Here is a 25,220-nt window from a genome sequence, read left to right as displayed (position 1 = left end):
GAGCGGTATTAGTGGTTTGGGAGGCGAAAATGTGATGGCAGATTCCCTTTAAAAAAGGAAAATCTGCAGCATCTGGGGGTATAATATATATTTCAAAGAAGAATTTGCACCACGGCTTGAAGATTCTTGTTTGATGGGCACTGCTAGTATAATGAGTATTTGAGTTCTTTGTACAGCAGATTAAGGGTTACAATATATTGTTTGAGGGTAGTTCTGTAGTAGACTAATCACTTGGAAGGGAGTGTGTGTGTGTGTGTGTGTGTGTGTGTGTGTGTGTGTGTGTGTGTGTGTGTGCGCGCGCGCGCGCGCATATGTTTGTAAGTGTATGAGTGTGAGATCATGGGGACCAATGCCCAATGTTTACATGGTCCACCAACTACCATGTACCATTTATAACTACTTCATACATGGCAGAGGAGTCATTGGGCGACTGCTACCTCAGCATCCCTGCACCACAACAAATATTATTTTATGGATGAATATAAAACTGTTATAAAACTTATTTTTATACAAACAAGTGGAAATAAAGTTTGAATGATTTCAGCATCAGCATTTTCCATATCTTTTCTCAAGTACCAGTGTTATTGGAAATCAAGTTAAAGGTGGAATTAAAATAAACATATCTTTAGCACCTTACTATTTCCCTGGTCTTTACTGGGTTCACAAATCTCATTAATTACGTGCGAGCAGACAAAATCATTCAGGAATGACAGGTGCTGTTGACAATAACTAAGTGCTTTTGTAAGTCTCAGCACCACGTCTGTCACAGAGGGTTTGCAGACTTATTCATACAATGCCAATGTACATAGACGTCAAGTGAAGCAGAATGCTATTCTTGCTTGTGATTTGTCCAGCAGCAGAACCCGCATATGCCACTGCCACCGAAGAGCATCCTAAACACGGCTAACCAAGTTATTTCCAGTCTTGCGTCATGCTCTAAAGAATACCATGATGTAAAGTTTCCTAAATGTATTCATCTTGGCTAAACTAAACATAAATAAATTGTTTCCGGTCTGCAAAAATTAAATCTTGCAAATAAGTCTGCAATAAATATTAAATAAACAATCTCTTTGTCCAAGTTACTGTCTGGAAATCATCCATGCATTAAACAATATTCTCTGTCTATATGGCATTACGTCTCAAAAACTACTCTGACAAGTTATTCAGGTGAGATACTCATAGAACTTTAGCAAAAAAAATACATATAAAAAATCCTCAGTATATATTAATTATTGAGATATCCACTTATGTTTCTGGGAAGGATGGGTGACAACCAATTTGGCTACCATTACTACTCTCATAGAGGTTCTCACTACTCTTTTCCTAAGTAATGAATGGCAAATCTGCCTAGTTATGCAATAATGTGGGAAATCTAGATGACAAACTCAGCAAGAGATGTAAAAGTGACTCTACCGGTTAAACCTGTCCATAAAATGATACTGCTAAACTGCTGAATGAAATGTTTAAAGTGGATGTCTGGGTAAGAAAACCCATTTTCAAAAATCATATTAGGGAATTCTGCGTTAGTAGAAGGCGTTCCTTGTTCCGTATCTTCATCTATTAGCCTCACCAGAGAGTAGATATGGAGAGCATCTCTAATTCTGGAAGACCTGGTACGTCGGTGCATTACATGACAGATTATTGATTCCAATGAGGACTGTGTAATGCCTAATTTCCTCTGTAGTGGCGCTTATGCAGCAATAAATATTATCGTTGTCGGCACTTCATCTCTGTGTAAACACGGAGCTGTGCTGCTGACATGACAGCAATGTATAGGGACGAACGATCGTAGTAACGATTGCTCATACCCATACATAACCAATCATTGCTCCATGTGAAAGGAGCAAACGAGCACCGATTAACGAGCTGTCTCACTGATTGGCACTTCTTTTTTCACGGCCCATATTGGCTGGTGTAAAAGGACCTTAAGTGTTCGGAAGCAAAACACTCTGTAATCAGCTTTTTGTTAGTAAATCCTTATGCAATGTTAAATACTTTTGTGTCAAAAAAGACAAAAGTATAGTAGGTATGAAACCTTGATTGGCTAACCATAAAAATTATAAATGCAAGCTTTCAGAGCACAGAGGCTCCTTCTTCAGACAAGTTTACAAATGAATGACTTAGAAAAAAGCACAACATTTAAGATGTTAAATTCTTCAAATGAAAAGGGATTCTCCTAAGCAGACAACCCCTTTTAGAACTTGGCAGAAAACGACAGTCAATGATTTATGTTTATTTTTGTTGTTTTATTAATGTTTAAAGGGATTACAATTCAGTAATAATAAACTAATAGATACATTTTTGATACTTTAAAATACAGACAACTAAGGCCTCATGCAAACGAACGTAAAAACGCCCATAATTACGAGCCGTAATTACGGCCCGTAATTACAGGCCCATAGACTTCTATTGGCCACGGGTACCTTCCCGTATGCTTACAGGAATGTGCCCGTGCCGTTGAAAAATATAGAACATGTCCTATTTCAGGCCGTAATAATGGCACAGGCATGCCCGTAGAAGTCTATGGGGCTCCCGAAATTACGGGTGGCTACGTGTGTGCACGCGTAATTACGGGAGCATTGCTAGGCGACAGTGACTGTCCAGGGTGCTGAAAGAGTTAACTGATCGGCAGTAACTCTTTTAGCACGCGGGACAGTGACTACTGCTGGAGTTAATAGTATTAAAAGTTAACTTACCCAGAACTCCCTGCTTCTTCCTCCAGTCCGGTCTCCCGGGATGACGTTTCATCCCATGTGACCACTGCAGCCAATCACAGGCCAATCACAGGTTGAAGCGGTCACATGGACTGCTGCGTCATCCAGGGAGGTCAGACTGGATGTCAAAAGAGGGACGCGTCACCAAGACAACGGTCGTCGTACGTATGAACTTTTTTTTACTTCAAACGCTGCGTAAACTCTGATAGAGAGAAGGGGCTGTCGATTAGTGCAGAGAAAACGGGTCCGTAAATACTGGTGGAATACGGGTCGAATACGTGTGACAATGGACCCGTATTTACGGGAGGAAAAAAATACATTCGTGTGCATGGGGCCTAACAGTGTACAGTTTCAAAACTTTAAGGCTTGGATGTTATTTTAATACAACTATCATGTCACATTGAGATTAAAGTAGCCACAGAGGTGGACATAATCTGTGTGCAGCTGCCCAGGGACCCTGTAGGCAAAGGCACCCAGCACCATCTTAAAAAGAAAGTGCGTTTTACAATCTGCTGGATTGCATGTAAGGGACTGTTAATATTAAGGAAATGCAGCAACTGAAATCTCATCATAGGAAATGATGTACGGTTTGCTCTTAGGCTCTGTATACAGTACGTTTTGGTCCGATGTTTAGCGTGTAATTCGGGAAAGCTCCAGACGTACATGCTAAATGTGTCCATAGGGTTCCGTTAGTTTCCTTTCGACCTTCGTTGGATTGGTATACGTCAGTATACCTTTTTTTAGGGGGATGGAATAGCAGTAGTAGTAGACTACGCTTTCCTATCCCGAATGAAACCTGCAAAAAAAGTATTACGTCAGGTCTTCATTTTTTTAACATGGGAGTCATACGGAATGTATGGCTGGTGTCACAGGTATACGTTTAATGGACACCAGTATAGATTAAGGGCGACATATCCGTTAAACGGACGCCTAATTGTGGGATCTGTCACCCATAGACCATTAGGGTATCCGTTTAACATATACGTCATGAACAGGTCATGAGCGTTCATGACATATACGTTTAACGTATACAATTAAACTCTATGGTGACACATGCCACTGTTAACGCATCCATCACATGCTACATTTAAGGTATACTTCGGTAGCTTCTCCCGACATATATGTTAAACGTAGGCAACACAGAGACTAAGATGTATTTTTTATTACTTGCAATTATCCTATATTATCATTTATGCTCAGTCTTTCAGTAGTCAAACAATTCACCCACACAAATAACATCAACCTACAATCTATGGACTCCTTGGTCAGTTCCATACAGATAAATGTAACTGAGGCTTCTTTCACACTACCGTTAATATATGTTTACCTCTCATCCGTCAGAGGAAGAGAGGATCGAAAGATTAAACGGACAGCAACGGTTCCGTTAGAATTACCATTGAAATCAATGGTAATTCTAACGGAACCGTTGCTGTCCGTTTCTTTTGTTTCAGTTGCTTTCCGTTTGTCTCCGTTCGCTAGGTTTCCATTTTTTTTCACGGAAAGAAAAGTTCTGCGGACTGCAGTTTTGCTTTTGTCCAAAAATTTTAATTGCAAAAGTAAAAATAAAATCCACAATAGAATGCAAGTGGCTACAAAAATGTTTTCGATTTTTAACTGAATTTTCCCTTTAAAGGGACTTTCCACCGTTGGTCAAGTGTTCAAATGTCTAATCCGCCGTTTTAGTATCTCCATTCTTTTTTTGTCGTTTTTATTTTGTAGAAAGGCTGCAGTGTAGGGAAGCTGCTGTTCATATTACATGTTATTATTTAGTACTTAAGTACTTCGTACATAATGGTGTACTGTGTGCCTGATTGGCTCATTAACAGTTTAAGGCTGGGTTCACACACTGCGGTTCTTTGGCGTCAGGTTTTGCATGTTTTTTTTTTTTTTGGGTGTTTGGAAAGATAGTATAAGGAACACATTTGAAAAACTGAATGTGTTTTTGGCTGGATTCATACATGCAGTGTCGATACAGTTTTTGATGCAGTTTTTAACCAAAGAAGGACATGTACTCGGTGAAACTAATTTTTTAACATGTTTCACCTGTAGAAACTGTGTGGCCAATTACTGCATCGCAAGGATAGGCCAGCAAATTTATCTCTCCGGAAAACCCCTTTATTGATGCCCATGTTTTTCACACAAGCCATAATTAAAGTAACTGAATAAATCTATAATAAAAAAATCTATTAGCCGCTAGCCTACTTATTGACGGTTTCCAAGCAGCAACAGACTTTTTTCTGTTGCACAATGTAAGACAAACAGATGTAATAAGTAAAACAGCAAAAAAAAATAGACCTTTTGTTAGAGAGATCTACCCGCTAGGTAATTCAAAGTGAAAGAACCCTTGATATTTTTTGGGGGTCACAAGTACTAGTTTATTCACAGAGTGCTTGATAGTAATACTTGATGGTATACTAGCACATCTTTATTACATGCATTAGTTTGGCCCTGGGTTCTCTGTTACATGGGGACTGATGGGAATGTTTTCCAGATCATTTTCTAGTGACCATCACTAATCAGGTTAAGATGTACACTATCTAAAGCTACACAAATGTGTTTTGTGTGTGCGTATATTCATAACTTTGTCTATTTAAATATAGTTATTTTATATGGATGTTTTTGATCATGAACCATCGTACCAGCAGAAATTTCCAATTAATTAAGGACACCCTGTAAGGAATTCTCAGGCATAACGACAAGTCCAGGAATGATGATTCACGTGATACGTGATATCCTGTCAATCCCGACAGTTCCCTCAGACACCCTGTAATGTCAGCACTCAGTAACACAGGACACTTCCTTTGATATGATATCACGTCCTTCAGACATGGTCCAATGCCAAACAAGTGTTCAGAACGTGTATAACAAGACACAAGATCCAGAGACTTCCACTCACATAGCTCAAAATCTCCATTTGGGATCTTTAATGCGCAGAATATACTATGTCAATAGTTGTTTGATTAGATGCATTATAAATATGGAAAGCAATAGTTTAAGTATAAATATTCATACAATAATTAAGTGATATAAAACGATTATAACATTAATATATTAATGGTAGCAGTAACGTAGTAGAACAGAGCCTCTTAGTTTACGTACAGCTGAGTTCTACTGTTGCAGCAGGAATGAGTCTGTCAGTATAGCAGAGCTGAATTTCTCACTTAGAACAACTGATGGTGATATCACAATGTGGAAACATAGGACACAAGATAAACCTACTGTGAGTTATCACCGTACACAAAAGAAAGTGATAAATGAAAGTGTTAAATTATAAAATAATCTCTGCTACATCTGGATCAGAAATGATCCACAATGAAAGTAATAAGGAGAGTAAACACTATTTGCTTAGGAAATTACACTTGTTACCATGGTAACAGATACCCGCCGTAGATTAGACTTCTTTTTGACCTCACTTCAACCTGTCCGTAGTGTCCATATTAATGCAGTCAGGACACCAGAAAGAACGGGCGTGGGTATTGGCTGGTTGAGAGATGACTGAAGCCACCATGTAACCCCAACCTGATATGATAAATGCAGAAAGTATCTACATTATTACAAGTACCAGGTTCTCCAGTCCCAGCAATTTCCGAGAGAACTGGTTTATTAGGTTTATTTACAGTCTACATTATAATGTTGCAGCTTGTTCTGGGCTCTTGGTACCCCCGTTGACCTTTGTACTATCTCCACTATAGTCCGCAGAAGGCCACACACTTATCTGCAAAAACTTTGGGAGGATGCCCAGTCACAGCCACAGTACAGAGGGCCATGCTCTATAGTCTGTAACCTTTATTGGAGATGGTACAAACGTCACCAACATAATCATAATGGGCAGCAACAATGACAAGTAACATTACAACTCTAAATATACATAATAATGCTATAGTTCCCCAGTCCTAATGATTTGGCTGGAAAATTTGGGCCTCTGTGACAACTGTAGAACTCAATGCAAGTTCCAATATTGGGTGATTGGGATTGACAAAATATTCACAGGACAGTTGCCAGCATATGCCTGCTTTTGCGTATTAAGAATATAAACCTCTAAAGTCAATAGAGAACTACTATTTCAGGAGGATCTCATAGGTTGCCGTTCAAATATGAAGCCTCACTTATTCATGATAATCCCTTTTTTTTAACAATTTATTCATCGTAACATATACATACACTTCTTTCAGGGGGAAGTGGGACTGACAGGCCATGTGCACCCAAAACATGGTGCCAGGAGGGGGCCATAAAGCAACTCTGCCTTGGCCGGGGTGTTTAGATATAATACTAGGTGTACATACTAGTGAATGAAAACCAGGATTATTTCTATACACTGCGACATCTTTATCATCATCATCATCATTAATATGTAAAGTATAGGAGAATAAAAGCTTATGAACTATTATTTGGCCCACCAGAGATAATGGTGACAATGAGTAATGGAGGTTAGAGGACGCATTTGATAAAACAGCACATCCTCCTTTTCAAAATTATCAACTGTTGAGAATCAATTAATATTACATTAACTACTATTTTTCTACACATTGACTGATGGGAGTACTAGTTATGAGACATTAGTGGCCTTTCTCTCTAAGTGCTTCTGCCCCCACGGAGATTTCACTAAGCCCATTATAATTTATCAGAGGTCACAATGAGGTAGGGTCAGGTATGAAAATGTCAACCACAAACAACTTTCCCTTGCTGGATCCACAAATGACTTGCTCGGCCTACTTTAAATGTGCATATATCACTGCCGCCCATTGTGTTTTTCCATGTGATACTGACGGTAGCGGTCCAATGCCGATGTAAATAATTAATAATACATGAAACCAGCCAGGAATATCATCCAAATTGAAACATTCTGTACAACATCCATATCAAAGTCTAAAATTCAAGAAAACCTACTGTGATCAAATTACCATTTCTGAGCAAGGAAATCAATGTGTGTAAAAGGCTGAATGTCCCTTATGTGCATTGGCTTAAATAACAATCACAACCCCCCACCCGGCCCACCGCGAGAAAATAAGGTCATATACCGTTGTCGCTGCTCATCAGCTGAAAGATGAAATTCAATTATTCTCTATTAGGCAAACAATTGGATCAGATACATAGCGTAGATTCAGCAACTGTCAGGAGTTTCAAGTTGTGTTTTGCAAAGTAGATAAACTGCTCTTTCCAAGGCGGTCGCTGGTTTTATACTCCGTAACAGCCACTTAAACTACAGCTACAGATGTAGTAGAGTTGAAATCGTCATTTAACGCTTTAAAGTTTGCATTGTGATAATTCTCAAAGTTAAAAAAAAATCAGGTTTACCTGCAGTCCTATGTAAAACCACATATAGCACATTGATTGTGATTTCCCTAATGGGTTGTGCCAAATGACAAACTCAGCTTTGCTACATCTGTCACTCTATCTCATCTACAGCTTTGAAAACTCTGATTTTATCAGAATACACTCAGAAGCCAATTCTTAATGCATTAGGCACAGTTATAATGTAATACATTTGCCGCCTGTACTTACACGCTGTCAGTGAGAATGAGTCTCTGGCACAAATGTTTTACGGAGTTATAGATCCAGAAATAAAAAGAGAGTTCTGTCTGAAGGCTCGTAGTGATCGGATCTACAATTACAATACCAGTCACTTCTTGTTTTCCTAGAACAGGTCCAGCTGAAGGTGTCAGAATGTATCCCAGACCCTGCTGATTCCGTCAGCACCTTCCGCAGGCTACTACAGACTGGCAATGCTTCTCCGCACATACCAAATGGAGCTTTATACAAAGGGGTGGGGATACAAAGCTCCATCTGAAATCCTAGTTTCACCCTGAACTATAGAGCTATCAAACACTCAATATATACCTTTAATCTTATGTTTAATAATTCACAAAATGTTTAATGATACACCAGCAAGCTGATCCACGAGTCGGAAAGCACAGATAAACGGATAGACATTATAGGAGGAAGAGCAGGGCAGGATAAAATAACTACTGTACATCAATAAACACACTACAGAACTCTTACTGTTGAATAAATGTATTACCATTAGAATGATATTTCTTATTAATGAGTTATTAATATATTATTAGAAATGAATGAGTTACATTACTTTTTTTTTTACAGTCAACAACCAATCCTTGCTATTGTCACTATAGAAACATATCAATTGCACCTTCTATAGGTTGTATGCAGGTACTACACAACATGAATAAAAAATACCTGTGCAGAGTATACAGTAATAGTATTTTGCAGGATATTATGCAGGGTTTGTAACACAATATTCGACAGCATTGTATTCTTTAAACGGATGCTTAAGTGCGCCGCTTAATGTGAGACAGCCATAAAATAGCCATTTAGTGTCGACAAGCCATAAAATAGAAAAAAAGGTAAAACACTTCCATGGATCAATATTTTAAGGTAATGCGTTTAAAGCTGTAGTTACCTGAATACATAGATGTCAGGAGATTGATTAAGCAAAATTATTTTTTGCCTTGGACGGCTTGAGCAGCAGTCGCCTTAAAATAACGTAATCACCGGTAAGAATTACTACTGAACAGCCCTATTGTATCAAATTGTTAAAAATGGTATTCAGCAATTCTCAGTTCTATATATTTTTTGGAAAGCTGGGTGACCACCGATGTAGTCAATATTACAGCCTCCCCATGGGTGTGGAGTTTTAAAGATGAACTTACCTAGTTTGCAGTGACAACCCCTGTGGGACCTGTAATTGTGACCAGAGTTACTGTCATCCAGCTAATCTTCTGCTAATCCTACAACAGCAAGTACTTTACAAACTAATCAATAAATCTTTATTACCGAGGATGCTAAATTTTTATCTTCCAAAGGAGATCAAAAAGTAGCCAGACACAGCGGGCACTTCCAGGGTAAAAATAAAAAAATGTGCCAGTTGTCCCGTGTAGTGAGGAATCCTTTATTAGAGGCATGCATTTCAGGTTCGCACCAACCTATTTGTGAGTCTTATGAAGTAAAAGTTTTTATGTCCGCCAAGTACAACAGTTGACACTGTCCATTCAAACTGGCATGGTACCTGCATCTACATATTTGTGAGCAGCAGATTGTCTCAATATGGTGCACATGACTGGCATTAATTGATGCCATATCAATAAATGATCTAAACGCTAACTAGTATTTGGAAAAAAATAAAAACACATGGATGGTTTGTGTTTGACAGTTGATTCCACTGATAATGGTTTTCTGATGGTATGGCTTTAAATTTTACCCAAAGTTGTCAGTAAGCCAGATGTATAATGGAAAAAGCTCCCAGTAATATTATTAAGCCATACAAAGAAAACGCATTACATTAACATGACACATGTACAGTAAGTTATGCCAAGTTACATTAAAATGGAGGCAAACGATCCATCCAAGGCCATAAACGTTAAAGAAGAAAGTGAGTAAAACTACTAATATGGTGGGTGGTCCTACTTATCTGTGTCTTTCAATGTTTTGTTCTATGGGTCTCTTTGAAATTGTCTTCCGTGTCCTCTGTGAGATGCATTGTCTTTGTTTGAAGAGGTAGATTCACTGAAGTGATATATAAGTAAAATACAACTTTATTTTATAACTCTCTAAAAACAGGGGTACAATCACCACCGTGAAAAAGCCCCACCGTGTGTAAGGTATTTCAGAAGAGCAGAGGAGTGATATGACTAATAAGGAGTAATGGGGCAAGAGATAAGGGCAGATCCTGAAATCCTGTGCACCATTGGAATTTGCAATAATGTTTAGTAGGATAAGGTATATTACGGTCTAATAGAGGCCAACAGTTTAGTGTACTGTTGATGCATTTGGTGATCTAATATTAAAGGAGTTCTGTGTTATTATACTAGGAGGACTTATATAAAAAATCTTAAGTCAAAATGTGTCCCTTGTGCTTAGATTTCAGAGACTAATGCTGCCCAAAAAGTTCATAAAGTAGCCTATATATAAGTTGTACATATACTGATCGCTATGTATGCAATGTGTCCATATACAGTGCAGTCTCCATCGTAAACATGGTCTTAGGGGACTGAATTTGAACAATAGAACCCATTTAATAATGATATAATAAATTTTTGATTATTTGTAGGTAAAACTATTTTACAAGAAAAATTGGTCTGCTCACCACTCATTTGAAGTAAGGACGCCACATTCCATGATTGATCTGTGAACGGGCAAGAGCACTACGTCGGGAGTAGGTAAAAATCCAAGGAACAAATTTAGAGCTCCAGCACATGATATGATATGAAAAAATACAAAACTGTTTGAATCAAAATTAAGACAAGAAATTAAAAAATCCCGGGGAGAGAACGCCTTCTCGCAGCCTTCTCTCCCCGGGATTTTTCAATTTCTTGTTTTAATTTTGACTCAAATAAACAGTTTTGTAATTTTTCATATCATATCATGTGCTGGACCTCTAACTTTGTTTCTTGGAAAACTATTTTACATTGTAGGGTATTCTCTGAACATTTCTCGATAAGATATTATGTACCAGTGATTAATTCTATTGCTATGGATATTAGATTTGCCACAGCAATAGTTGTGGTTGTCAAACGTGCCACATTTGTTCTACAGGTATGTAGACACTGCTTTTCTCAAAACCTGATAGGCGGTGAAAGCGATTTGGTGGAGAAGAAACTGTTGACAGGCTCCCTTTAAAGCGTACCTAACCTTTGAGGTGACTTTTCAAAATAAGCTGTCATATGTGTGTACATGAGGAATAACACTATTTCTGCCATTGTAGGACTTATATATGGCATTTTTTTTTTAGCAGTTTTACCCTCTGCAGCCTCTATCTCTAATTCTCAGTTTTCTTTGAAGTAGTGGATGGAGCCTAACTGCTTTCATGTCTTCCATATACTGTACAAAGAGAAGAGGAGAATCCTGCTCACTTACAGTATCTCTATCTTTCAAATATAAAGACGCTACAGCAGCATGGAGGAGATTACACTGCAGTAATGAGCAGTGTAGCTGAGAATCCAGCACTGGGGTAAGATATAACTCTTACCAGAAGCTGCAGCGCGTCCATGTGTGTGTGTCTTTGTCTCTTTCTCACACTGCTCCTGCTCTCCTACTCCCCCTGCCCTCTCCCAGACTTCTATGGGCAGCTGTAACCTGATCCGTCAATGAGCTGATAATCCATCTTGTCTTGAGGAGATGGAAAAAGCAGTAAATTCAGTCAGTGAACAGTTAGAGGGAGGAAAAGAGCCTGACAAGTGGAGAAAAGGCATTTTTATCTAGTAAGATTAAAAACAAATATTCTTATATTCGCTTGTACTATTGATTTATGCAAAGTTTGTGGAAAAGTTTGTGTCCATTTAACTACTAACATTAAGTTACCAAAGATGATTGTTAAATTATCAGATGCAATTAATTCCATAACTAGATCTTGAAACCTATTGATCAATTTTGGTGCTTAGGCTTTACATTCAGTCATTAAGTGTTGCCATTATTAGTCAACTACCAGAATAGTATATCGACTGCAATGCTCGGTTTTCTGTGTGGAATTTTGTCATACAAGTCTTACACAGTTAGGCACATGACTAAAATACATGGCTACAAGCATAATCGTATCATATTCTACTAAAACTTGTGGAAGCTTCTAGTCGTGATCCATGGCTGGTACAGATCGAACATACAACTTAATGGTCCTTCCTAGCACAACTATAGCAAGTGTGATAGTGGTCAGAAGGACAAAATGCACACACATCAAAAATGTATGGGTAGTAATACTGTAAAGGATCTGCCAGACACAGCTTCTGTGTCGACGCCCGTGGTTAGTCAGTCTGCACCTGCTGCTAAGTCTGATCGAGTGACCCCTCCTTCTACCAATCAGGCTGGGAGGCTGAGGAGTGGGAGAGCCTATCACAGCCTGGCCAGACTGAGCTAGCTCCCGCCCTCTGTCTATTTATACCTTCACTTCCTGCTCCTCCTTTGCCTGTGATTCTCCTGTTTCCTGTCTCTGCTGCTGCTTGAAACTATTTGTCCCTTCTTCATATCGACCCTGGCTTACTGACTACTCTCCTGCTCTGCGTTTGGTACCTTGTACACTCCTGGTTTGACTCGGCTCGTTCACTACTCTCCTGCTCTGCGTTTGGTACCTCGTACACTCCTGGTTTAACTCGGCTTGTTCACTACTGTTGTTGCACGGTGATGCCGTGGGCATCTGCCCCATTTCCCTTAGCTTCTGTGTACCCTTGCCTGTTTGTCTGACGTGCACTTATTGAGCATAGGGACCGTCGCCCAGTTGTACGCCGTCGCCTAGGACGGGCCGTTGCAAGTAGGCAGGGACTGAGTGGCGGGTAGATTAGGGCTCACCTGTCTGTCTCCCTTCCCCGCCATTACAAATACTCAACATATTGACATGGGCATGTAAAATGGCACTTCCTTGATGAGTCACGGCTATAGCAATGTCTGATCACTGTGTCATGTCCGTGGCTGCGGACTGTCAGGTTCACTCTCCCCCTGACGGCCGCAGCCATGGGCCGGCGAGCGCTGGCCCCAGTCTCCTCCTTAGGAGATGCCAGCGCTCGCTTCCAATCTCCTCGGCCAGATCCCGTAGGCCGAATCTTAAAGGGGTAGCGCGCGCACCGGACTTTAATGAACTATCAACCCATGAGTGCCCTGGACTATAAGAGGGGTTCAGCCCCTTGCTTCGATGCCTGAGTATTGTTGTCGTACCCTAAGTTTGTCTATGCTATGGTCTCCTAGTGTTTTCCAGTGTTCCTGTTCCTGATCCTGTTACCTGTATCCCGTGCTATCCTGGTCCAGTGCCGTGCTGAGCCAAAGTCATGCTGTCCTGTATACCATGCCTGTCCTGCTTCACCACGCCTGAAGTCTGCCTGCTGCCTAGTCCCAGCCTTGCTACTGTCCGAGCTGCCACAGGTACCCTATACGAACTATAGACTTTAACCTGCGCCCTGTTGGCCAGCTGCCATACCGCCAAGACGGTACGGCCCAGGGGGTCCACGAACACTACGTGACACACTGTCTAAGAACCTAATAAACCAACCTAGCAGTCCTTTTCAGGTCGATACTGCCTGGACGTCTCCTCTCCCACATATATTGGCACCACTTGTAATACAAAATTTGTCACTGAATCAAAAAAGTATATCCATTTTCTAGACAATACAAAGTTATGGAAGACAACTGTGAACCGTTTCATCCAACATAGACTCAGTCTAAACTGTATCACAAGAAATGCGTAGGATAATATAGATAACACAAGAAGTAAATCTACATAATTAGTTTAAAAACACTGATGCTTACGTGTAAAAAGAAATTGAACAAAACAACATATTTAATAAAAAAAATAGTCTTGTCAATTGCTACCTAGGCATCTAATGTACACATGCTGTAGTCATAAGTCATCCATCTTTATAATGATTGCCATGAACAAAAACCACCTTTTGGGTTTGCACTCTTATGTTCCTTGTCACTAAAATAACCCAAACCAACAGCTGGCAAAACTGCGTTATTGGACAAAAAGCTGTCAAGAGCCATTTGCTGTCAAGATACAGTCTGTCCTTCTCGATACTCCAACCATATTGTAAGGGAGCTCGCTGACAAAACTACTTTACGCAACAATATGCTTTCAAGAGTCATTTGCTGTCAAGATACAGAATGCACTGTTCAATATAGTGAAGTTCCAGCAATACTGAATAGGAGCTCAAGGAGAAGTCATTACAAGATTCCTATGTATCTCAGGTTCTGTTTACACCCCATAACTAGAAACATTATAAATATTAGGAACTTTGCTTTGTTACATTTTCATTGAATGTCAATTGGACACATCCAGTGGGTGTATACATATAAAATACATAAAAATCAATAAATTAACCAAAGTCATGACTAGGTATTCTTTTACTCAGGGAAAAGAAAAGTTTGCTATCCTAGCCCTTTTTCCAAGTACCCTGGTAATGGCAGAGTAGCTTGTTGGTGCCCACTCTGGCATTCAGGGCACATGCCACATGCCATAGAAATAAAAGAGTTGATATAAAAAAAAATAGGTAAGACAGAAAATATTTTGTTTTCAATGTCAGACTAAACTCTTCAGAAATGAAGCATTCCATCTCCACCCACCAGGTACCTGATTACTATATAAGTGGCCTCCATCCAATAACATTATGTATAGTCTGTACAGAAGTAACTTTAAGAAACAGATTTAATAGCTAAGGGGGGAATTGTAATTGTTTTAGAGCATTAGAAAGCACAGGCAGGATGAGACGTCCATCACTGCATTTCCTGCTCTCTGTAGCATTACCTAAGATCCCTAATGTTGCTTTATGTTTTCATACTACAGTATATTGATACACTAATAACTAGACCGGCCTCTTAGCAAGCGTCTGTCTTTTTCTGCCTCGAATAGAGCTGCCTATGTGACAATATAACCCGCGGTCTTTCCCTTCTGCGTACAGTCATGCTTAATGGTCAGCTTGTTCACATCTACCGTCAATAGATAGATGGACATGTCAAATAAATAGTTTCAAAATACGTTCTGTCAACTATATCCTGATATGAATGACTTGAACGAATACTAAACTTAAAGTCTATCTTATCTACATTTCATCCGCAGTTGTATTTAAAGCATACATAACCTTTCAGACTTTTTAGAATAAGCTGTGTATACATGATGAAATAACACTATTTCTGGCCATTATATGACTTGTATCCCGCATTGCTTAGCGGTTTTCCCCTCTGCAGGCTCTGTCCCTAATTCTCAGTTATCTCTGAGCTAGTGGGCAGAAACTAACTGCTAACGTGTCTTCTGTACACTGCACACATAGAAGAGGAGAAATATACACACATATATATATATATATATATATATATATATATATATATATATATATATATACAAAATCTAGCAACAGCATGTGGGTGCAAGCTCTGAGGGACGGACCAAGTTCCAGATACACAGAACTCAAAAAATGAGCAGCAACTCCAAAAATCAAAGTGAAAAAAAGTGGGTACTTTATTGCCTGTGCAACGTTTGAGATCCGTCCACTGGAGCCTCCGTCCAGTGGACGGAGCTGAAACGTTGCACGGGCAATAAAGTACACACTTTTTTTCACTTTGATTTTTGGAGTTGCCGTTCATTTTTTGACATATATATATATTATATATATATATATCCATCTAATAAAGTTTAATTATATAAGGTATACTGTTAGATTAGCATAAGTTATTTGAAAAATTAGTGTCCGTTATACTAGTTTGGTTATCTAGTGTTGCCTGTTACCAGTCATTTTAGGCTGAGGGGCTAATTTTAGTGACAATAAACAGGAAATTTTGATTACTAGATCACTACTTTATCTCCCATATCTCCAGTTCTGAAAACCAGCATGTAATAGGCAGGGCTGTGCAAACTCTGGGGCACTTTACATTTTTTCCTATCTTCCTCTGTTATTTAGATATCAGTGCCGTTATATTTGGCGCCCAATAATTAAATAACTCCCTGAACTGTCAATGGGGCGTGTAATTGGCAAGGGGGCGTGTAACATCGCTGTGAAACTCTCCAATCAGCTACGGACAGTGTCACAGCAAGAGCTGAAAAGAGGAGAGCGTGTGCGCGCATGCGCGCTCGCAGGCTCTCACTCTTCAGCTCTCGGCAGACAAGGACAAGACTCAGATTTTTGGCGAGAGATCACAGTCTTGTCTGTCGAGAGCTGAAGAGTGAGTGAGAGCATGTGGGCGCACAGCTCCGAGCTGTGCGTGCGTGCGCACATGCTCTCCTCTCTCCAGCTATGTGTCAATAGTCACTATAACAGACATGCAGCCCCAGTTACAGTGGAAAAGTATAGTGTAAAAAAATATTGCTTAACTGTGTCCTGAAGACTCAAAAAAGCCTGGTCCTGAACTGTTACTTGCAATCCCAAAAAGGCCACATAATATTTAAAACCAGGACAACAGTTTGGAGCTTTTGTAAAGACCATATAAGGCTCTGTTCCAACTGGTGTCACAGTTTCCCTTTTTACAGGATCTATGACTGTTAGAACGGATCAGTTATTCTTCCTGCCAAAACAACGGAAACATGACGGACCCAATTGTACGCCAATGGGGTCTATCGAGTGCTGATGGTATCTGACGTTCGATAGATCGGTTTCCAGTGTTGTGCCTTCCATTATGAATTCCCTTAAGTCCCAACTGCAGTATTCAGGATGCCATTTATGATTAAATAATGATTGGCTGCTATGGACAGTATTCCCCAGTGTTTCATAACCTTCCGCAATACGAATATTTTTTCCATGGAAACATCTATAATTATATTCTTGCATAGCACTAATTCCATCAAATGTTGTAGCTGGTCACACAAACAAAAATACTCCAGATATGATTATGACAAATTTCTGTCCAGAATGACAACAATTAAACTGCATGCCTGTGCAGACAGTGGGCCACCAACATTGGAAAGATTGGCCAATTCCACTGAAAGCTCTAGGAATGGTTTATGTGCAGCACAGGAGCCTGGAAGCAAATATTCACCTATGAATAGAAAAATATCAAGTAAATATTCCTGAATGTAGGGGGGCACTTGTGATTGACTAATAACAAAGAAGTACCCTTCTATGGATCCTGATACTAAAGTGTTAAATGGCCGGGATCTAAGTTTTCTTCAATCATAGCCATCTGCTAATGATCACTCATAAGTATTCGCAATTTGGAATGGTGGGAAGGTGGACCAACCCGCTCTACCTAATCTAATAGGCGCTGTGTTGTAGATAACTACTGTGTTGTTGTTGTTCTTTAAAAAAAAAAAAAATGTTTATTAGTAAAAAAGTTCTGATCATTTTAACATTTATGCAAATTTTTTGTAAGAGCCCAACTGGGCGTTTTTTTTACTTTAACCAAGTGGGCGTTGTAAAGAAAAGTGTATGACGCTGACCAATCAGCATCATACACTTCTCTTCATTCATGTCCAGCTTTAGTCACAGCACAGCGTGATCTCGCGAGATCACACTTTGCCATCACTTACTCCCACAGTTCCTTCACTAGAGCGTCGGGAGAATGACCAGACATGGCCTCGAGCCTAAATGATAGCATAAATGTTAAAATGCTCAGAACTTTGTCACTAATAAAAGTTTTTTTTTGTTTTTTTCAAAACAACACAGTAGTTATCTACAACACAGCGCCTATTAGATTAGGTAGTAGATAAAGAAGTATGAAACTGGTGACAGAGCCTCTTTAAGTCACCTGGTACCGCTGTGTGTGTTGTCTTGATGTGGTTTGTTGGCGTCCATCCCCCTGTCTGTGGTGTCCATGTCTTTTCCTCTCCTTGTGTGTCATGTGCATTCATGATATGTTGGGACGCTGTGGCAGTGTCGGGAAGTGGTGAGGGAGCAGAGCTGCACTGTTGCTATTTAAGCTCAGCGGCGCCATGCGTCATGAGGAAGACATGCTTCTAAACAGTATATTGGAGGGAAGGGTCCACCATCTGTAGGAAAGGGAAGAACTGGTCAGAGCAGCGCTGGAGAGCCTCACAACTCTCAGTCAGGGCAGCAGCATTTAGAAGATGAGTGGGTGGAGAGGGTGGCTGGCACTGCAGCAACCCAGGGGGAGTGCGCTTTGGCCCAGTGGGACAGTTGGGAGGCAGGATGTTGGGAGTAGTAGTCCCCTATCACTGTCTGTTCACGGTGGCAGTACCCGCCTCCACTAGACCTCCCACACTTTTAGGGCTGGCACAGCTATGAGGGGTTGCACTTAGATGATGGTGGTAGTTGTTCCCCCGGGGCACCCTGTGTATATGTCTCCTGACTAGTTGAAGATGGGGTGCCCTTGATGATGTAGTGCAGAATAATAGGCCGGAGTCTGTAGAGCAATTGAACAGATAACTCACAGTTCCTTTACTTGTCAGAAAATTGCAGAACCTATAGATGGAGGGACACAATCTTACAGCAATGGGCTGGCTGACCTGGAGGAAGATTTCCAAATCTCACATGTTCCCTAAACGGCAGCAATCGGTTTCTCTGATGCAAATTCTCAAATAGCGATTCCTCTAGTATGCAGTTCCCACTGGCAGGGTCCACATATATCTCGATTTTCTGCAATTTCTAACTGCGAGGTGCAGATCTTCCACACAAAAGCAACATGTAATCTGCCAAAACCAGATGAGCCGGGCCGAGGTCTATAACTCAGTCGTCGCTGTAAGGCCCAGGGAAAACTTCTCCTCACAGACTTCTCCTCTGTCCTCCTCAGAGTACAATACATCCTCTTCTCAGCCCCTCCCAAGATTAACTTCTCTGCCACTAATGGACACTGGACTGATGGGACAAGCCTATATTAGTTCAGCTCCGCTCTCCTTCTAGAACAATCTTCTGAGCAAACTATAATAGAAATCGGGGAAATCTTACCCTCCTGCTCCAGCCTCAGATGGTTTAGCCCAGGTATTTAAAGGCACAATCACATATAATATCAATTACAATGCAAACATTAACTTAAATCAGGTTTCTGATTGGAAAAAATATGAATCCATTCCTGTACCTTAAAACAAATTACATATCACCTTTAGCAGTGTCCTAGTGGGACACTACAGCAGTACCACGTTAGAGTGGGAAGAAAGCACTGCTGTGGAGACCTGGCCTATCAGCTAAGACTATAAGGGCGTATATACAAAAACGTATGCATTTGCAACATACACTTAAGATTTTTTTTGTGGTAACGTAGTGTACGTATTTATAAGTTTGTGTCTGTTTTTACATCTAAAAACGTATACGTTTTTTGTTCTTGAGCCAAATCAATAAATATTTGTAAAGTCAAAATATAAAGTAAGAAGTAGGGAGTGGCTGTATAGTTTTCTGGCGCCAGTACTGAGGGGCTTGGCAGGGGGAGGCTCGGTTTTATCTCATAATCTGGGTAATTTCCCATATAGGGTTTAAGATTGCAAACGTCATCCATACATCGCCATTGACTTCAATACAAAAAAATAAAATACATGTGGTATACATTTTGGAAAAGTACTGAAAAGGGAATGCACAAACTACACTATTAGAGCACCTGTTATGTCCATTACAATCAATGTACAGGCTGTGGCGCATGTTTGGACACTGTCTTTTCATGTCAAAGCGGGCACGTCAGATGCACAGTACAAATTAGATGTGAACTGAGCCTTACAATACCTGCCACCGTCTGCTTTGTCTATAGCGAAGAGGAGCTAAGTACTGAGTGGCATGTTTCTTGCTCTGATGTCGAGATGAATACTGTTTCCAAAAAGCTGTGAAGTATTTGTCAAGCGAAATTACTGGCAGGCATTGTTAAGGGGATAGGGCGATATACCACTTGAACTGCACCGTTGCTATTTAAGGACTGTGGCCCTAAGACTTATATCTAGTCCATGTGGTGACTGCAATTGCTGGCGTGCCTGTCGATGTTAAGGCCGCCGACTAAGGAGGAGGTTCCTCTACCTCAGCCAGAATACCTGCCCTGGGAAGTGCAAAGGCTGATTATGTGCCGTCAGTGAAAAATACGAGGTGCTTTTCTGTTTTCATTCATTCTTTTTACTACTGTTGCGTGAATCACACGCGGCACCTGGAAGTGCTTCCGTGTGCCGTGCACGATTTGCACGCACCCATTGACTTCAATGGGTGCGTGCTGGGTGAAACACGGGCAAGTATAGGACATGTCGTGAGTTTTACGCAGCGCACATACGCTGCGTGAAAATCACTGACAGTCTGAACGACCCCATTCACTTACATAGGTCCGTGCGACGCACGTAAATATCACGCCTGTAGCACGGACGTATAACACGTTCGTGTGAATAAGGCCGTTATAACACCCAGAGTATTGCGGGTCCCGAGTTCAATGTGGGGTGCCATATCTCGGGCCCAGTTTTTCTGCATTGGAAACAGTTCTTCTTCTGGAGAAAAAAAAAAGCAGCGTCCAAATTCCAAACTTGACCTTCTGACTATGAAGGATACTAAACCAGCAGGTGCAAAACAAAAGGCATTTTACTAACATCAGTTATTCCCAACCCCTTTACCATGAATAAACAAACTGGTGTACATTTTCCGCCTCCTGGGAAGACCCTAAAACTATCCCAAGCATACTGTAAAAGTGACAGCTCTGTCTGATGCTGTGAGCTAGGGAACTCTTGATTCTAAGGAACCCTGTCTGGGAATCAGATAAACAGGCAGCATAAATGTTTGAAAAATTTGATATTCTGGACGGCTTTGACATCTCCAAACTTTTACATTTTAGAATGAAGCTGCAACTATCCTGCTTTCAAAGACTCGACGAACAAAGGAAACAGCAAGAAATGCATTACATTTTCAACAGAAACAAAGACTTATTGCACTTTCACATGTTACTAAAAAAATTATGAATATACACAGTCAGTAGGATTGAAAAGACTCAAGTTCAACCAAGGGATAAGAAAAAGGGAAAATAAAAAACTCTCTTAAATCTAGAGAATTAAAAAGGAAATACTCAATATAAATCAGTGTAATCTCCAGGGTTGCCGCTTTGTTTGGCAATCCTGGAAAGGGTCAATGGTCAACACCCTGAAACAAAAACCTGCTCACTGTAAGGGCTTATTCAGACGAACGTATAATACGTCCGTGCTACGCACGCGATTTTCACGCGCGTCGCAAGGACCTACATTAGTCAATGGGGCCGTTCAGAGAGTCCGTGATTTTCACGCAGCGTATGTCCGCTGTGTGAAACGCATGACATTTCCTATATTTGGCGATTTTTCGTGCTGCACGCACCCATTGAAGTCAATGGGTGCGTAAAAACCGTGCACGGCACACGGACGCAATTCCGTGTGCCGTGCGTGATGCGCACTACAGTAGTCAAAACTATGAATGAAAACAGAAAAGCACCACGTTTACAAACATAAAAACAGAGAGTTATAATGATGGCGGCTGCGCTAAAATCACGCAGCCACGCATCATATGCTGCTGACACACAGAGCTTTTATGGACCTTTTGCGCGTGCAAAACGCTGCGTTTGAATTCGGCCTAAGGGTATGTGCACACGACCTCTTTTCAGACGTAATGGAGGCGTTTTACTCCTCGAATTACGCCTGAAAAGACGGCTCCAATACGTCGGCAAACATCTGTCCATTGCTTGCAATGGGTCTTACGATGTTCTGTGCAGACGAGCTGTTATTTTACGCGTCGCTGTCAAAATACGGCGCGTAAAATGACGGCTCGTCAAAAGAAGTGCAGGACACTTCTTGGGACGTTTTTGGAGCCGTTTTCTCATAGACTATTGAAAACAGCTCCAAAAACGGCCGTAAAAAACGCTGCGAAATACGCCAGTTGCTCAAAACAGTCTGAAAATCAGGGACTGTTTTCCCTTGAAAACAGCTCTGTATTTTGAGACGTTTTTGACTCTGCGTGTGAACATACCCTTAGGGCATGTGTACACGGCAACGCCACTTACGTCTGAAATTACAGAGCTGTTTTCAGGCGAAAACAGCTCCTGAATTTCAGGCGTCTATTACGGACGTAATTGGAGCTGTTCTTAATTGGAGTCAATGAAAAACGGCTCCAATTACGTCCCAAGAAGTGACATGCACTTCACTGAGGCGGCCGTCTTTTTACGCGCCGTCTTTTGACAGCGGCGCGTAAAAAAAAAGCCTGTCTGCACAGAACACCGTAAGACCCATTGAATTAAATGGGCAGATGTTCGCAGACGGTTTGGAGCCGTTCTTTCGGCCGTAATTCGAGGCGTAAAACGCCTGAATTAAGTCTGTAAATAGGGTGTGTGAACATACCCTTATTCATAGGAGCACATCTGTAGGTGTCTGAAGATGAGTAGAGTAAAGGCCTTTTCATAGGACGCTTTTTGCCGATAATTGCCTTGTGTAAACAGGGCAGCGATCAACAGATGAACGAGCAAACGATCGTTCAATCGCTGATCGTATAGTTTAAAAAATTAAGAATATTATCGTAGTTGGGAGCACATCTCCCTGTGAAAGCAGGGAGACGTGCTGCCGACATGATAATGAGGGTATGTTCACACAAGCTTTGTTCGGCCGTTTTTCGGGGCGTAAACTTCCCGAAAAAATGCTGAAAAATCGGAAGCAGAACACCTACAAACATCTGCCCATTGATTTCAATAAGAATTACGGCGTTCTGTTCCGACGGGGCGTTTTTTCACGCCACGTTTTCCAAAAACGGCACGTAAAAAGGCGCCCGCGAAAAAGAAGTGCATGTCACTTCTTGGGACATTTTTGGAGCCATTTTTCATTGACTCTATAGAAAAACAGCTCTAAAAACAGCCGTAAAAAACGCTGCAAAAAACACGAGTTGCTAAAAAACTTCTGAAAATCAGGAGCTGTTTTCCCTTCAAAACAGCTCCGTATTTTTAGACATTTTCGTTTAAGCGTGTGAACATACCCCAATACTTCAACAGGTCCTTCAACAGGGCGACTCAGCGTTCCTCCAGTAAGACGGTCCCTGCATCACCTCCAGTCGTTGCAGGGAGTCGTCTTGGTGCGGCTGGAGGCGATGCAAGGACCGTCTTTCTGGAGGAGCGCCGAGTCACCCTGTTGACGGACCTGCGGCTGCAATTGACAATACAGCGTGATCTCGTTATTGAATCTGAGATCACGCTCGGCACGGAAGGGGGAGAAGCAGTATGATGATGATTGGACTGCATCACACAGACAAAATATAACACCGCCCACAAAGAAAATGAAGAGTTACCGCCCATTTGGCAAGTATAGGCTCATTAACATATTTAGAAATAAGAATCGTTTTAGAACACAGCATGCCAGCGCCTATTACATTAGTTAGGAGATAGGGCATTAATAAACTAGTGACAGATCCTCTTTAATAACTACTCCTCCCTGCTTATAATATTTTCCTTTGTTTTATCATTCACATAGATTACAAATACACAAGTAGATCCTTTGGCAGCATTAATGTTTTGAAGTACAATATAAGCTGCAGTTTAAGAAATATACTACAAAAAAAAATACTACAAAATTGACTGAGAAGGAATATTTCTATTTAGGCGGCTTACTGTTCTTCACGGCTTAAAAAACAGGTTAGGGTTGGTAATTGTGATTTGATGAATTCCCTTGTGTTCACCTCTTGTATAATCCCTTCCCCCTTGTGCCCGTGTTGGTGTTTGATTAACCTGTGTTCTTTTTTTAGCAGTTGTTTATAATTTGTTTGCTTAGTTAATGAAAGGAGCAGTGAAACAGCGGGATATACAGTATACTGTAGCCTAGCCTAATGTGCGCACCCATAATTGTAAAACATGTGACTACGGCCTCCATAAATGCACCTTTTCCACTGATACGAAGCACATACTGATAGTAAAATAAATTGTTATTGGTAGCATAATCGGTAAATTTACAAGGACCTCATAGTGACAACAATCATGCTTCCTACCCAGCAGGCGGTTTGCAGTCTTTGGGGGAGATTTATGAAAACTGACATAGTTAGTTCAGTTACTCACAGCAACCAATCAGATTTCAGCTCTCATTTTTCAAAGGTCCATTTGAAAATAAAAGGAGCAATTTGATAGGTTGCTATGGGCAACTACTCTACTTTTCCTTTGCAGCCGTTTTTAGAAGTCTCAACCATTGTGTGTAACGGACCTTTATGAATATATTCTTGTGAATTAAGATCATATGACAGGACGTCCATGGAGACGTCTCTCTGGAGGACCATGCATTACATGCATACATTACACAGACAGCCCATATATTTAAATGAAAACTGTGTAATACTTAATTTCCCCTGTGGTGGTGCTATAGGGCAATTGAACACTTGCTTCTAGATTTCCCAGCATATTACATCTTTTCACTGGGGGTCCTAGGACCTTATTTTCAGGGCACCCTTGTAACAAAAATTGATTGTCTAAAAAAAACAACCTTAGTAAGTTATAAGTAGAGTCAAACAAAACAAGGTGTATATTAAACAGTGTAGTTATTTTCAGTTTAAAATCAGAACTCTCTAAAAGTGTACTGTCTGACAACTTCAAAGAGCACGGAAGCATCACATAACCAAGTGTGTCTAATCACTAAAACTGGAATCAAACACAGCATTTACTTGCGTTTCCAGTGGCGTTTTTTTCCCCAAAAAAACGCTGTGGCCAATGTAACTTTAACGTTTGTAGTAAAAATATGAAAAAAATCTACATACACAGATTTTGGTTTATAATGTTAGGGTATGTGCACACGCTTACTAAAAAAACGTCTGAAAATACGGAGCTGTTTTCAAGGGAAAACATCTCCTGAGTTTCAGCCGTTTTTTTTTAGCAACGGCTGTTTTTGGAGCTGTTTTTCAATGAGTCAATGAAAAACGGCTCAAAAAACGTCTCAAGAAGTGACATACACTTCTTTTTCGCTGCGTTTTTTTACGCGCCCATTTTGAAAAACGGCCACATAAAAAACGCCCCGTCGGAATAGAACGCAGTTTTTCCCAATGAAATCAATGGACAGATATTTGGAGGTTTTCTGCTGCTGATTTTTCGCCCGTTTACGGCCCGAAAATAAGCCGTGGGAACATACCCTTAGTGTAGCGTTTTTGGGGTCAGTGGCGTTTTTTTTTCAAAACCCAGTATGCACTAGGTATG

General features: G+C 40.6%; 1 protein-coding gene and 1 long non-coding RNA gene across 2 annotated transcripts in view; one reads left to right on the top strand and one right to left on the bottom strand.

Moving 5' to 3' along the window:
• The window catches only part of LOC142652005 (uncharacterized), a 94,166-nt gene extending 83,288 nt beyond the window's left edge, over positions 1 to 10,878 (top strand). The window contains exon 5 of the long non-coding RNA XR_012847757.1: positions 10,780 to 10,878. This is a non-coding gene — a long non-coding RNA (uncharacterized LOC142652005). The remainder of the gene's footprint in view (positions 1 to 10,779) is intronic.
• The window catches only part of LOC142652004 (sodium channel protein type 5 subunit alpha-like), a 358,710-nt gene that overhangs the window by 316,142 nt on the left and 17,348 nt on the right, over positions 1 to 25,220 (bottom strand). The window lies entirely within an intron of this gene.

This window comes from Rhinoderma darwinii, chromosome 5, assembly GCF_050947455.1.
Source record: "Rhinoderma darwinii isolate aRhiDar2 chromosome 5, aRhiDar2.hap1, whole genome shotgun sequence".
NCBI lineage: Eukaryota > Metazoa > Chordata > Amphibia > Anura > Rhinodermatidae > Rhinoderma > Rhinoderma darwinii.
This window is presented reverse-complemented; position numbering and strand designations above follow the sequence as displayed.